The sequence below is a fragment of the Carex rostrata genome, chromosome 3 (assembly GCF_964058835.1).
Source record: "Carex rostrata chromosome 3, lpCarRost1.2, whole genome shotgun sequence".
NCBI lineage: Eukaryota > Viridiplantae > Streptophyta > Magnoliopsida > Poales > Cyperaceae > Carex > Carex rostrata.
Window position 1 is genome coordinate 9,844,053 of NC_135920.1, and position 6,803 is coordinate 9,850,855.

Here is a 6,803-nt window from a genome sequence, read left to right on the forward strand (position 1 = left end):
GTTGTACAAAATGTTCGTAGTTCGTGATTCGATTTGAGTTTGATTTGGAAAAAGTTCGTAATTAATTTGATTTAAAATTAGTTCGTTCTGAAACAAATCAAATCAGTTTGGTTCGAATATTATTCAAATTCAAACTCAAACTAAGTATAGTTTGTTCGAAATTGGTACATGAACTATTTAGATTCGAATATCAAATAATGCAACTAATGGCTTCAACCATCAATCTTTGATAATGTAGGAACCAAACTTATATCAGAACTCAAAATTGTTAATATAATGATAACTTCTAATAGGAAAATGCTTCAGCAACGTAACAAATTAACAATGAAAATAAGTTCCATTTGACTAGGTTCATGCCATGATTTTAATCAATCCAAAAGCGTAAAAGGTAAGATAATTTTGAATTGACCCATAATTCATCAGTGTGAATTTGTAAAAAATATTTTGCCGTTAATTCGTTCGATTGAAGTTCGTTCTGAAACAAATCAAATCAATTCAATTCGAATCTTATTCAAACTCAACTCAAACTGAGATAAGTTTGATTTGGTTTGATTCGTTTGTAGCCCTTTTTCTAACCTATATTATTAATAATACGTGTGATCGTGTATTTTTAACATTATACTTGTAAAAACTTAGCTAACTATTTTTTTTTTATATAATTTCCTATATTTTTGGCACTTATCTAATTTTATTTAACACTTATAAGTTATGATTGGTAAGATGTGCTCGATGATTTAGGGGAGTCACATTTATGCTTTGCATATCAGGACAATATTTTAGACAGAGTGCGAACAAATTAATGTGCTCATGCAAACAATATGTTTGATACATGTCTTATATTATGTATGTAGATGTTTTGATTCGTCAACGGCTACGATTGAAAGATGAAATTTCAGATTTAATATCAGCTCTCTAATCAAATAATCTTTCTTCTTTTGATGAAATACATCTTTTTTATGTGTAGAAGTCTAAATTTAGATAGAAACATACTAGCCAAATGTACTGCCACACGATATATTACAATTAAAATTGAATATTCAACAAAATTGAACAAAAAAATAACTTTTTTGTTTCCTTATTTCTCTTCATTAGCTATATCTGATTTCTTATTTCTCATTATTCCTCCGTTTCATATATCCTATTCACTTCTATATTCAAGCCAATTATAGTAAAATTTAATAGTGAATTATACTTTAGAAGTTATTGTAAAATTTAACAGTCAATGATATCCTCTTCAATTCTAAATTTAACTATGTAAGGCCCACTTCTGATTAGGTGTGATCTCAATTTTATAAGCCAAGACATCAAGGATATACTCGGCAATTCAGAAGTTATTCCAATAAATCAAGGTAATAAGATAATTACATTTTTAAATTTTTTTTTTGAATTTGGACATGGATTTTGATACATTTTCACTATGTAATTACAAAATAGATTCACTTGGTGTTCAAGGAAAGAAGATCAATCATATAATGGTTTAGATTGGTCATAATTTCTTTCTATTTTTTATATCATTTAAGAAATATTATTTGTCATTTAATATGGCATTTTGTTAGAGGGGGGGGGGGGGGGGGGGGGGGTGAATAAGGCATTTTTATTATTCTAGTCTAAGTTAAATTAACTAGCGTGTGTCTATAAGTTATTATTGGTGGAAACTAGAATAACTTGAATCTAAACTAATAAATGATAAAGTAAATAGTAGAGTTTAGAGACACTTGACACGAGAGTTATTTACGGAGTTCGGCACTAACGCCTACGTATTTGAAGCCCGTGACCTTCAAGATGGCGCACCTTTTTACCCAATGATAAATGAGTACAATGTGAAACCAATGAGCCCTTACAATCTTCTAGGAAGTCACACGACCCGAGCACATAGATGGCTCAAGGAGCACTAAAGGCTCAAGATAACAAGGTGAGCAACAAAGGCTCAAAGGAATAAGTGTAAAGGGTTGATCTCACATGATCACTTTAAGAGTTTGTGTATTGGTTGAATAAGCTTGAGATTGAATAGAATATTGAAGTTCAAGTGCACAAGCTACAATGACTTTTTCTAAATCTGAGAATTCGAGTATTGAAGTTAATGACGGCTAGAGTGATAATCCAAACTCCAAAATTGCTTCTATTATAACGGTTCATGGACCGTTATAATGGTCAGCCAATTTACGAAGGGTTTGGATGTCATTAACCCTAACGGTAGATGGACTGGCGTAACGGTCCCATTACGGTCGGCTACTAGAGTTTTTGGGGTGTCAACTGACTTTTATCGTTACGGGATTATTTTATCCATTGTGCGACAGATTAATTGACCATTGCAATGGTCATTGGGCAGTTACAGCGGTAGGCCTTACTTAGATCAATCTCAAGCTTATTTTACTAATTTTATAGATATTGATTCCTAATCTTGAGGTGGTATTTCTGTTGTTCAATGCCCAGTGCTTCATGACTACATTCTTGATAAGTACTGAAGTTGTTCATCATCCTTGATGCACGTATCATATTCTCTATAGTCATGAACCTGCACAAATATCTCAAGACAATAAAACTATAAAATTAATTAATATATGTTTTGTAAATCTAGTCAAACAGACAAATAGATTATGGTCCAATCCAACAGGTCTTTGCAACACTTAAGCAGTGTATCCAGATAGCAACAGAAGAGTGTAGTTGCAACCCTATTGTAATACTCCAATTGAAGGTCTTTGTTGGACTCTAGTATTGTCTCCAGATGACAAGAAAAGAGTGTAGTTGCAACCCTAAGACGACACTACGATTGAAGGTTTTTGAAACTCTCTAGTAGTGTCTCCGTATGGAGAGAGAATAGGGTACTTGCAACCCTAATACGGCACTCCAAATGAAGGTCTTTGCAGCACACTAATAATGTCCCTAGATGGCAATAGAATAGGAGTTGCAACCCTAATACAACACTCCAATTGAAGGTCTGCGCAGCACTCTAGTAGTGTCTCCATATGGCAAGAAAAAAGGGTAGTTGCAACCCTAATACAACACTTCAATTGAAGGTCTTGCAGCCCATTAACAGTGTCTCCAGATGGAAAGAGAAGATGGTAGTTGCAACCCTAATACAATGCTGTAATTAAAGGTCTTGCAAATTCTAATAGTGTCGTCAAATGGATAGAGAAGATGGTAGTTGTAACCCTAATACAATACTCCAATTGAAGGTCTCTGTGATAGGGGTCAAATAAGTCGTTATTTTCCCTATCACTTAGCTTATATTATTGCCATTTATCAGGTTACAATTGATTATTTTATAGATAATCATATTACTTTTTTATTATTTTACTTGATTTTAGAGAATTGCAGATTTTCAATGATATTGGAGCAAAAACAGCCATAAAACATGCAATTCTGACATCTCAGCTTCAGTGCACGGATGCCTTCATCTGTATGCTACCCGGAAGAGCTATCACAGACGGTTATAACCGGCCGTGTGAATCTCAGCCAAATCGCATGCTATTCAGGCATCCGCACACAAAAACTGCCAGAACAACAGTTACAGAAGAGAAATACACATTTGAGAGCACTCAATCTAACTTCCCAACCAAGGCCTATTTAAGAAAATAGACGCCTGGGAAAGAACTAGCTCTCAATCTCTTGAATCACAAAAGAGAAATACACATTTGATAGCACTTAGAACTAGAGGGCATTTGGTTCGCGCTATAGATCATGCCAGGAAATAGAGGATTCCCAAGAATGTGATTCCAAGGAATAACATTCCAAAGAATATGTTATTACCATGTTTGGTTCGCATATGGCTATCACTTTAGTATTCCAAGAAATATGTTATTACCATGTTTGGTTTGTGCATGGCTATGACTTTATTGAGTGATAAGACAATGATTGAATTTTCTGGAAACACATATTAATCAATAGAAAAAAATCAGATTGATGGGAATGTATCATTTATCAGAAAACACATATTTACCATATTTACCATATTTACGATATTTACCAGTACATGCATGAAAACTGAAAATGTCACTTCTCATGTTGTGATTTGAGCAAAATCAATCAACATATCTCTGCACTTAAATCACCTGTACAAAGCACACTAATCCTATTGTAACTAACTACAAAAAAAATTCTATTGTATATCTAACCTGCTCATTTAATTTCACAAATTTAGAGGTAATGGAACTATACCTTTTATGCATTTCTCTAAAGGGGCAGTTTGGAAAACAGTTTGACAATTTGACAATTATTGAATTTTAAAAAGGTTAACTTCAAAAATACATTATAAATAGTTAAAAAATCCTAAAAATATAAAATTAGGCAGGTAGGTATTTGGCATGAGGTATTTGCCAAATTATTTGTCAAGCTAAGATTTTCTATTTTCTTTCTTTTAGCTGTCTTTTTGTTGTTTTTGTATACGAGTTAGTTACTGTAACTTGTTTTCTTTGTTTACTACCTTGGTGCAATGATCCATTAGCATGATCCTTGCCAGAGACAACATACCACTCCTCCAAATAAGGAAATAACTTTCCTCTCATTCCTGTAGCAGTTGGATGGCTCTCTACATATCGTTTCAAACATAAATCATAGAAAAATAGATATATTTGCAGAAATAACTATTAAACAAGTATTTTACCTTAATCCAATTATCAAATACACCTTTCTCACAACATATGGATTTTTCATTGTCATTCCATCCAAATTCGCTTGCACTCAACATTTCAGAAAGTGCATAGTATTGTGAGTAGAACTAGGGTGCTCTTAAGCTCACCAAAGTTTTGGTGAGCTTAACTCTAAAACTCATAAAATCAATTTCAAATGACGAATCCGAACCGTTGAAATCCGCCTACCTTATGTGTGATGCATCTACATATGAAATTTTTAAACATTTGAATTAATTTAGTATAAAGTCAAGCGGTCAAAATTAGAAGGTTAATAAATTAATTTTAGTGCATTCATTTTTGAACGTTTTTTGACCGCTTGACTTTATACTAAATTAATTCAAATGTTTAAAAATTTCACATGTAGATGCATCACACGTAAGGTAGGCGTATTTCAATGGTTCGAATTCGTCATTTGAAATTGATTTGATAAGTTTTAGAGTTAAGCTCACCAAAACTTTGGTGAGCTTAAAGAGCACCCTAGTTCTACTCTAGTATTGTTTCTTCCATAGCTTCACTCGAGAGCTAATGTGGGTAGCTTTTACTTGACAATTTGAAAGCTTTTCATGCATCCATTTCTCTATTGGTGCAGAAAGCCGCTTCGAAATGTGTCAATATCACCTCTTCAATTTCCAGATTCTAAAAGTTGAAGCAAGCACTCTATCAACTTCTTATCTTCCTCCTTATCCCACTTATGGTTAGTATTGTTTCTACTCTGATTAGTTGGTTGTCCTTCCATGTCTATGCAAGAAAAATACTGTAAACACTCTAATCAGTTGGCAATACATAGCAACACTCAACTGGTATGCCAAAGACATAAAATGCCCACCAGCTGAAACCTAAACAAGAACTGCTGATAAATTGACCAAATAAAAAAACCAACATCACAACTGAATAGACTGTTTGGACTGATATAAGACATACAAGACTAGTACAATACTGTTTTAAAACTGGTACAAGACATCAAGACTGGTACAGTATTGTTTATTTTTTATTTTAACATTTCATATATATTTAGAAGCATGAAATTAAGATCAAAATTCGTAACAGTTCATGACTAAATAAAATCTGAATTGATATTTTCATGACTAAATAAAATTTGAATATATGTGTTATTGGCGGAGATGATTAAACTATGACAAAAAAAAATCAAAGATTGACGGAGGTAAAAATCACCAAGTCCCACCCAACCGAGTGGAAGTCAATGAAGAAGAGACTAGACCTATCAAGGACTATTCCATGCCAACTGGGAAGCACAACCGAAGTAGCATTCGTATACCAGCCGCCAATGCTCAAACCGAACTCAAGACTTCATACATCCATAAAGTTCAAATGAACTGATTTGAAGGCTGGCCGGGAGACAACCCCGAGATCCACATCTCTGACTTCCTCACCATCAGTGACTTTATCCGACAAGAAGGAGTAGAGCAAGACCATATGCGTCTCCGCCTATTTCCTTTTTCACTTGGACTAAGGCCAAAAGCATGGCTAGACTCTCTAGATCCCGAGTCAATCACAACCTAGGACGAGCTCGCCACCGCTTTCTTTGCCAAGTACTTTCCACCGAAGATGACTGCTGACTATTGATCGAGAATCACCGGTTTTCAACAACAAGATGGAGAATCTCTGAATGATGCATGGGAGCGCCACAAGGACCTCTTACAAGAGTGTCCTATTATCTTGCCATATAGAGACCTTGAATTGGAGTGTTATATAATGGTTGTAAATGTCCTATTAGCTTGCCAAATAAAAACACTATTAGAGTGCTCCAAACACCTTCAATTGGAGTGTTATATTAGGGTTGTAAATGGCCTTTTATCTTGCCATATGGAGACACTACTAGAGTGCTCCAAACACCTTCAATTGAAGTGTTGTATTAGATTTTCAAATGCCCAATTATCTAGCCAAATATAGACACTACTAGAGTGCTCCAAATGCCATCAATTGGAGTGTTGTATTGGGATTGTAATAAATGCCATATAATCTTGCCATATAGAGCCAATACAAGAATGCCCCAAACACCTTCAATTGGAGTGTTGTATTAGGGTTGTAAACGCCCTGTTATCTTACCATCTGGAGACAGTACTAGAGTGCTCCAACACCTTCCATTTGAGTGTCTTATTAGGGTTGTAAATGTCCTATTATCTTGGAATAAAAGGAAACTACTAGAGTGTT

General features: G+C 34.3%; 1 pseudogene; it reads right to left on the reverse strand.

Annotated features, from left to right (window-relative positions):
• Nucleotides 1-6,207: 6,207 nt before the first annotated feature.
• Nucleotides 6,208-6,305, reverse strand: LOC144552357 (small nucleolar RNA R71; annotated as a pseudogene).
• Nucleotides 6,306-6,803: the final 498 nt, after the last annotated feature.